Source organism: Corvus brachyrhynchos, unplaced genomic scaffold, assembly GCF_000691975.1.
Source record: "Corvus brachyrhynchos isolate BGI_N302 unplaced genomic scaffold, ASM69197v1 scaffold80, whole genome shotgun sequence".
In the NCBI taxonomy this organism is placed as follows: Eukaryota; Metazoa; Chordata; class Aves; order Passeriformes; family Corvidae; genus Corvus; species Corvus brachyrhynchos.
Window position 1 is genome coordinate 13,429,668 of NW_008236769.1, and position 9,505 is coordinate 13,439,172.

Here is a 9,505-nt window from a genome sequence, read left to right on the forward strand (position 1 = left end):
TAAATACAGATCAAAAGCTTTGTTTCCTTATTTTAACATGATTATAAGGACGCTTTCCTTATCCGGGGAAAATGCAGATGCCCTCAGCAATTTGGTTACCAAGATGCCATAATGGATTGGGATTGAGACCTCAGTAGAGGCTGTGCTGGATCGTCTATGACAGCAATTTCATATCTCTGGTACCAATCTGGTACCTTTCAGGCAATGTGGGTGTAGAACTTATTTAGAAGTTATCCCATGTTCATGCAAACCGGGTTTCGATGTTAAAGTATTTTTTATATTGCTTTTATTAAAAAAAAAAAAGGGGGGGTGGGATTCACAATGTAGGTCAAATTCTTGGGAAACCTCATCTAAAAAAACCACTTGTATTTGCATAAAAAAGGCATGTGGGACTGCCTGACAAAGTGCACAGACTCTTGTAACTTTCTGAATGGTCTAAATGGGTGATTTAAAATGCAAAGGGGGGGGGCGGTTTACCTGCAATATTTTTGGCCATGAGCAATTTTTCTTTTTTTTCCTTTCTGAGTTACAGCCCCCTGAAAATGGGGGGGTTTAGAAAGAAAGTGCTGACACAGCCTTGACTACAGAGCAGTGCCCTGCGTGCTGCTGCAATAATTGTCCAGGCAGTGTTTTCTGCTTCCCTGCCATTGTGCTTTACATTCCTTCAATCCATTCCATTTTTAACTTTCCGAAAGTTTGGTATTATTGCGAGCCCCCGGCGTGTGTGCAGCCGCCGGAGGAGCGAGGTTGGCAGAGTAGCATGGACTTGTTAATCTCAACCTGATCTTGTCAGCAACAGCAGAGCAGAGGGAGAGGGAGAGAACTCCGGCTGGGGCAGCGCTCCAAAGGTTCGTCTCTTATTTTTTATACCTAAATTGCGTCTCCGTAGCAAAGTATTCGGTGTGCGGAGCGCGGAGGGCTCCGCGGCGGGGCCGTGTGCGCGTTCGGCCGCGTTGTTTGTGTGCCGGGGGGAGGCTTCGGCTCGCCGTGCGCGGAGACAGCGAGTGTGTGTGTTACGGCCGGGGAGACGCCGAAGAAGAAGAAACCCTGTTGGTTCTCCATGCAAATGACCGCTTTGGTTGTAACAAAAGCCTTGATGTTGGGCTTGGAAAAACGATCTGACAGTGTAACAACCCCAGGCCACTTTCGCCATGTTTTTGTTTATTCATGTTTCATTCCGTTTTCCTTAGCTATCTCACAGATGTTTCCAATTTCGCTGTTTGTTGGGGGGCTTTTTTTCTCTCTCTTTTTTTTTACACCGTGGAGCCTTTTTGGAGTTAGCAAGAAAACGTGTGAAAGAATGTTAACAAAACAGAGAGGTGTTGCAGATGTTTATACTTTAGTTCTTGCGTTGCGCCTGGCGATTCTGGCAGAGGGATTCAGTGCATATGAAGGAACGTAAGAAGCATCTGTTTTACCTACCGAGCTTGTGGTTTCGAAATGTGCCCATTGTAACTTGAATATTTACATAAACAGATGAAGTGAGCACGTTCCCGGTGCAGTGTGGCAGGTCGAGATCTCATTTGTTTGCTACTGTTTTTGAAGGGGGTGGGGTGGGGGGAGAAGAAAATCCAAAAGAGCAAGGAAAGGAATATCTGTGACTACATGTATTCTCCTAGATAAACTCCTGCCATCTCGGAGTGCCTTTAAATATTTGAACAGCTTCCGTTAAGTCAAATAAAATTGGTTACCATGAGAAACAAAAAAGTCTAATAGAATAGTTGAGCACACTAATGAAAATCTGAACATAAGATTGTTTCAGAATCATTCGAAGAATTGGATTAGACAGAAAACCTTGTCAATAACAGTCATAGTAACACATTTAAACATTTTTGCTTCTGAGATCCTGGAAAACAGCACACACAGTACAGAAATAGCAGAGGTGGATGGTATGTTATCTTACAGTCGCATAAATTGAAATGTAATTGTCTACTAATGATATTAAAATCAGTCTGGTTGTAGAATTTTATGCTCGATGGATGTATCGAGGCATACACAAATAAAATCTGAGATCTTAAAGGACAATGATTCAATGTCCGGAGCCAGTGGTTAAATCAGATGTGGTAACTATGGTGAGAGGTAAAGTTACTTAGCTTCCCACAAACCATGCATATGTGGATTTCTTTTTGTGTAATGGAGATTAAGGAGAAAAGGATTAGAAAATCTAAAGAGAAATTTTGAGTAGGAGACCTGTAGCCTTGCTCTGGAAATTAACATTGAGGAGGCTTTTAGAAGAGAGGCAGGGTGGAAGTAATCACTCTCTTGTAATATATATTGATGATAATTCTAGAAAGGAGTCTTTCTGGTTGGGAATATCAACAACAGCTCTTGCATAGAGGTACAAAACCAATCCTCTCCATATTAAAATAATCCTCCTACTCCAGCAAAACAAAAGCAAAACCCAGCATATTTTTTCACATTATCAAGTGACAGCATAAAATCAGGTAAAGTCTGCTATTCTGGATGAATGAATTTTAGGTTCTTGCAGAATGAAGCAGTGTTGATTTATTTGGATTGCTTCACATTCCTATTTTTAAGCATGTGTATGATATGTATTTAGGATTTTTTTAACTTCAAAAATGGTGGTCATAGGCAGTAGGAAATAGAATCAGAGCTTAGTGCTCTAGCTGGTAAATATTGGGGGAGTTTGGAGTGCAGCCAGAGAGACTTGGACCATGTTTCTGATTCTCATTGAGTTGAGAGGGTTCAGTATTACCCTGAGCTTTTCAGGGAAGAACTTCATATTGTGCTGATCAGCTCCAAGGGGTATGGGAAGGATTGTCATGCTTGCAGATAAAACTGGTGTTCTGAGAGAGCCACCAGGGATGCTAATTAGTGATTAGCTATTTGAAAGCTTAGGAAACAGAGGGGAGAGGTCAGGTTCAATTTCCAGCATAGAGGGACCATTTCTCTGTAATAGTGAAAAGTATATTCACTATGAGAATGCAGAGACATCTGAGGGATATGAGGTATGTTCAGCTTTCTAGTAATATATGCTAAAGTGTATTGGGGTTTTGGCAATGCATTAGACACATCTTTAATAAAATATTGTAAAGTTTTGGGTTTCCCCTCCTCCCTGTCCCCATTGTGGTTGTAAAACACTTGTTTCATGAGAAGTTTGCAGGGGAACTGGTAGTTGAGCATAGCCTAGACACATGGTGTTACAAGTTTTAAGGTGTTTCTGGATTTGCTAGGAAACACTTTGAGCTTTTTGTGGGTCATAATCCCACACTTTCCCTTATCAGTTGTGTGATAGAGGGTGTGATAGCTGTTCAGGAGACTGGGTTCACTATCTCTCTGCAACACTGGGTTAAACCCATGAATGGAATGAATGCTTCTGGATTTCAGGCCAAATGATAAATAATAGACCAAACAGCAATGAAATTCACATTTGTTACAAATTGTTTTCACAATAGGAATAGTCAACACATTACATTGATTTTTCTTTTTAGATTTTCATTTCTTCAAAAGTATTAAAAGTTCACTAGTTGTATTCTGTGCTAATAAGGAGGAAGAGGAGGAAAAAGAATTGCTGCGGTCAGTGGACAATATTTTGCTTTTTTTCTTCATGTTGGAGTTGACATTTGTGGAATGGTACATTGTTATTGCATTAATAATGGATTATTATTTCAGAGGAAAATTTTTATTTGTACAGAGATTGCTATTTTAGATTGAAGCAGAAAGCTTCCATATCTAGAGCAAAACTCAGATATAGCTATTGATGCGTAACAATTCATTTCCTTGTTCAGTGTGTTTTGAAATTGTTTTATCATCCTACTTTATTAGGATGTATTATATTTAAAAGCAATCTACCTGGTATTTCAGGCACAGGATGCTGTATAACCTAATGGATAGGAATAGTGGAATTGGAACAAACAGAGTTTTTCTTCCTTTGCTATTGGATTAAGGCAAGTCAATTCACCTTTCTGTTTCTGCTTTCCATCTACAAAACAGGTGTAGTGGTAATTCCTTCAATATCTACTGATGAAATTTTGAGATAAGCAGTATTTTGTATTACAGCAGCACACATGGTAGATACTGACATATTTGCATCAAAAGTCCTAAAACATTAAAAGGAATTAAAATACCAGTGATTTGATAATAAAATGTTTCCAGAAAAAAAATTCAGAGTGACTGCTGTTGAGGTTTTTTCAGACAGTTGTGGCTATGGGAGTGTTTTAGGGTAGCTGAATATCAGCTGGCTGGTTAGTACCTTGATAGTGAATATTGACAGGTTGTACATGTCTGGTTTAAATCTTCAACAAAAGATGGGCCTTTATTGAGTTGTTCAGGTGTTCTGTTGGGATCCAGCCAGAAGGATAGTTTCAGCAGCATCTTAGGATGCTGGAAAAAAACCCCAGCCAACCCTCCATTTCCCCAATGAGTCTATTTACATTAGTACTGGAGAACCTCTGGCCTTCCCAATTAAATTTGTAGATTGCAAGACTGAGAAGTCCTGTGCAAATGGCTGTGTTTGTGCTCACACTGCAGCAGCTGAGTAGTTCCACTGAAGTCACTGGGTCTGCTGAAGTGAATAAGAGTTTTCAGCACTCAACTTTGCAGTATTTATCTTGTTCCTTTTGACAACGGTCATGGAAATTCTGCAGTGGGATGTGAAGTCTGAAGTGCTCTCAGGTATTTGAGAGATGATTCTTGCTCCATTTGCACACTGTATGAAGTTGTGTAAATTGCTCTCAGGTGCAGTATAGAGTAGATGGGGGTAGTTTAATGCTGAAAATTGTGACAGTATGGAAAGAATTCAGGTAGACTAATCAGCCTGTACAGGTTATTTATCGCAGGTCACAATAGGGCTTATCATTTGTGACTTGCCAAGGTCTGATCAGTTTAAACAATTGCCAGAGAAGAGCATTTATATATAACATTTGATGAAAAAATTTAGGAAATCATAGTTTGAAGTACAAGTTGCCCCTTAAGTTTTCACAGTTTCCTTCATGTGTAACCCTAGTTCAGTTATCTACTTGTATCTTTATCTTTGTAGACAGCAGAGTCAGTATTTTGTTACTGAAAATAATCACTTGCTGTGGTTTGGTTTTGGGTTTTTTTAAATTATAATTAAAACAGCCCCCAACACTTTAAAAAATATACTTCTATTTTGCTATTCAAAGGACCAGCTTTTATTCTAAAAGCAACTCTAATATTAAAAAACCAATTTTTCCAACAGTTTTCCATTTGAAGGGAATATTTTTCTTCATCTGGAGAACAAGCCAATACAGCTTAGTTTGTAAAATTTGTTTATACAGTGGTATTTTCTGTCTGCACAGTGCCTGGAATATGTCTTAGCACATAAATAATAGAATAAATAAAAGCTTCTGTATCCAAACAGCTTCTGTTTATATTTCTCAGTAAGAAGTGTGTGTGTGGAGAAGGATTCTTGTAGTTTTGAGAAACTTGAGTGTATGCTTTGTCTAGTAAATTATGTCATTTGTTATCTTGGTAAGTCTTAGAGCATCAGCTACCTGACAGTTTCCTTTTAGAAGAGTAAATATTAGGTGGTGTTTGTGTGGAAATCATTCCAACTTATGCTGTGTTCTGGAGGTATTTCTCTACCTTTCTCAGATATCTGTGCTTGGGTTTTGTAGAGGAAAGTTAACCAGAGACAATGTTGTCATCTGGTAATGCCTGTGCAAACTGGAATATCTTTCTGGTGTTTTGCAAGGAAATAATGATGGTTTGAAAGCTTTTGCATGCCATTTTTTTGTAGACCTTTCATACATTCCCTGCTTTGCTTACTGATACACCTCCAGAAAGAATATAGCATGACGTTTTTTCATATCTTCTTTTAAACTGTAAAATGTATGTGTATCTTTTCTGGTGGTTTGTTTATGCTGCACTGTGACAGACAAGTAGAGATAAAAAAATACTATACTTAAAAATACTTAGAATAATATAGGCTTTAAATAACAACTTCTAACATCCTCTCTTCTTTTATCCTTCATCTCTGCAGTGAGGGAGTGACATCAGGGAGTGATAGTCATTCTGACTTTTCCATATAAGTGAAGTGAATTTGATATAATGCAGTTACTATATCACTCCTCAGGCCCTCCAGTACAAATATATAAAAATAAAAATTCCATTACATTGTTTAACATGAGTTGAGAGGTGATCAGTGGAGTTCAGACTGTGAGGAACAGGCAAAGAGATGTGTTACATTTACATTGTTGTGCACAGGTTGATGTGTTTCTTCAAATGCTGGCACAGAAATGAAAGAAAAGATCCTGTTTACTTAAGGTCAAAGTATCTGGGAAGGATTCTCTAGAGAAACAATTGCCATTTCCCGTTTTACTCTATGCCTGTGGGACAGGAAATGGATTTTGCAGATTTTTACCTCCTGGGAAGTCAGCTTGAAGAAGGTAAAGATTGTGGTAGAGTCATTGGACCGTAAAAGTTAAGCAGATAAAATCATTTAATCTATTGAGGATAGAGTGTATTACTTTCAGCCCTGTGCTGCTAGACTGGTGAAGATGTCAAAACCAAGGTGTGTTCATCCCTGTTGGAGCAATTAAAAATTTAAGTTTTCTGATCCTGATAAGACTATATCAAAACAAACACACTTGCATCCTGGCTGTGTATAAAGGTTTCTGTACCTTATCGATACTTAATTTGAATATGACTTAATTAAATCTATGTCACATTGCTTTTAATTTGAGCATCTCTGCCCGCCTGATTAAGGGAGAACTTGAACTGTGGAAGGGCTAAAAGCTTGTACAGAAAGGATTGCCTGCTCCTGCTGTGACTGGGGGAAGCAGTATAAACCTAGAGAGGACAAGAAGTTAGCGGTAGAATGCACAGGTTGAAGGAACAGATAGCTTCAAGTTTCTAATCAGCATTGCACAACAAAATTAGCAGATGCATAGGTTAAGTATGGCAGATATTTCCATCAGTCTTTAATGTGATTCTAAGTTTTGGATACTTGCATTTGATTTTGTTCTGTATTTGACTACATCTTTACCTCTGTTCTTCATTGTTTGTTTCAGTGTTTGTGGTTGATTGGTAGTGTTTTGTCTTGCAGTAATGTGTCCTAAATGCATATACATAATTTTCTTTCTCTGATTTAGAGCCCATTGGCAGTTTCTTGCCTGCTAGTCACAGGTTTCTCAGAAATTCCAGTAAGATCATCTGTTTCTTTGGATGTGTTTCTAGATAGAGCAATGTCAGAATTGGGTAAGGAAAGGCACAGCAGTCTAGTCTTGAGATGTTTTGTAGATTGTGGTTGTTCGGATCCTTCTTGGGAGAAAGGGACAGTCTATTAGCGAGCCTGAAGATATAAGTGGGTGTCATCTGGGTGTAGAAGTCTACAGGGTAAAATGCTAAACTGACCCTTCTCTTAACATATGGGCAGCATGTTCTAATGAGAATTATGAGTACAGTCTGGGAAGTTCCTGAGTGTGTTTATGATTGCTTCTGCCTCAATAAACAACTCTTTGCCAGCTCTTTTCTATCCTGGTGCTTTGATTTTGCGGGCAATTTCTGTCTGCATAATACTGATGAGTCAGAGTATTGTCAGCTGGAGTACCTCAAATTATATGAAAGGACATAGAGTACAAAATATTTTCTAGTGTTTTGAGAAGAGACGATTACGTTCTGAAAAATTGGAAGGTAAGGCTGAAATATGCAGGGCACCATGCTGTGCATTTCTGATGTATGTTTTGGGAGTAATGTCCTCGGCTGGGCTGGAGTAATTTTCAGGAAGCCACTTCTCAGGTTGACAGCCATTTCCATAATGCTGTTTACAGGGAATTATGACAATGTCATAATTGGAAATTAATGTTTGACAAGAAGTGATCAGCACCTGAAACAGTAACTTGTTTAATACCTGGTATCAGTTTTTCAACTCTTCCTTAGAGTACCTCTCTCTCATGACATGTTTAATAGCTTTGTGTTAAAAAAAAGTGAGGGCTTTTGTGTAAGACCATAACTGTTACTTTCAGACTGTGATAACTTTGTATCCTGAAAAGTGTTGTCTTTTTTTCATCATTTAACTTGTAATTAATAAAACATGTAACCATTTACCATCCAGTAGTTGCACTTCATAATCCTAGTGGGTCTCTTCCAGCTCAGGATATTGAATGATTCTAGGATCTTTCTTATCACTAAGGTTCACAATGGGCTTTTTTTTAGGGGTGCAGGCAGTAATTTCTAAGAGTATGCTCACTGTAGTTTCTGCCTTTTTTCCTAAATTTGGAATTGGTATAAAATTGGTCATAGTTTGCAGTGACCAAGTTTGTATAGTTCTGGAAGAAATTATTGTGTGTGTGTTGCAATCCAGGAAACCAGTGTATACCTGAAGTTGCTCTGAGGGCTTTTTATGAGCCCATGGTTATTTATTGTAACTATAGAAAGTCTTTTATGTTAGTAGGCTGTAACCCAATGCTAATTAAAAATGACAGTCACTATTGTTGCAAATACTAACCATTGACTATGCAGTAAAAACATCTGAAGAAGCTTATTAACTGCAAAATGGCTACAAATAAGAAGTGCAGATATTAATTTGTCTCATCATCCTGAGAAGTTTGCCTACAGTAAGGAACCTGTTTTTTTCTTAAATTAGTTTTTTTTGCTATTAACAGTCTTTACATGTGTTTTAGAGCCTTGAAATGAAAGGCATGATGTAAACACTAGGTATTAAAAGGATCAGATAGTTTTTATATGATTTTTAAGAGGTATTTGTAGAGTTCTAGCTTTGACTTGCTGCTCTTTGGTAGCAAAAATGTTACATATTTCATCAGTTAGGGATTGCAGTAAAATTTTAATTTAGAAATAGTGTTATGCCCAGCCACTCGTTATAATAGTCCTGTATATTGGCTTCACTGCCATGAAAGTTTTACACAGTTTGCAGTGTGATTCAGTATTTTTTCAAATTGGTGTTCACATTGATGTCAAGACTGACAGTAAAAATGGGTCTCATAAAAAGTAGGATAAGGCAGTAGATTGTAATTCAGCATTCCATTTTTTTAGTTGTTCAGCATTGATACATACCTCTGGATAGGACAGTTAATTTGAGATTAAATTAAAACTAAATTCAGTTCAAATTTTAAATGAAATAAAATACTGGCACATTAGCTATCTCTATGCAGTAACGAAGAAATTGTCTTTTATTATGTGTGTGCTGATTCTCTAAGGAAGAATATTGTTCTTTCATAAAACCATTATGAGTAATGGATCTGGTGTACATATAAAATGAGTCTAGATGGGGTTTTAACAAAACAGTGATGTATCAAAGAAGGTGGTTTCCAGCAATATTTTCTTGTCAAATCCAGTGCATCTCTTTATGGGTACAGCTTGTCAGCAGAATAAACAAACATCCTGGTGCTGTTTAGTTATGCTACCAAAATAAATAACATGACATTCAACCAAAATTATTTTGCATTGTCCTAGACAAACATCCACGGCAACTGGCAGTCGCATGTCCCAAAGCACACTCCGTGATGGAGGTTTTCCTCTTCAACACTGACTCTTGAGTAAGTGGGAAGGTTATGCTAAACAA

The 9,505-nt window shown here is 37.9% G+C and overlaps 1 protein-coding gene across 4 annotated transcripts in view; it reads left to right on the plus strand.

Moving 5' to 3' along the window:
• Positions 1-766: 766 nt before the first annotated feature.
• CTBP1 (C-terminal binding protein 1) overlaps positions 767-9,505 on the plus strand; it is a 232,606-nt gene continuing 223,867 nt past the window's right edge. Inside the window, exon 1 of one of the 4 annotated variants that reach the window (XM_008645106.2) lies at positions 767-848. The gene's annotated coding sequence lies outside the window, so the exon portion shown is untranslated. The remainder of the gene's footprint in view (positions 849-9,505) is intronic. The other 3 variants (XM_017727765.1, XM_008645105.2, XM_017727764.1) reach the window with 3 other exon arrangements.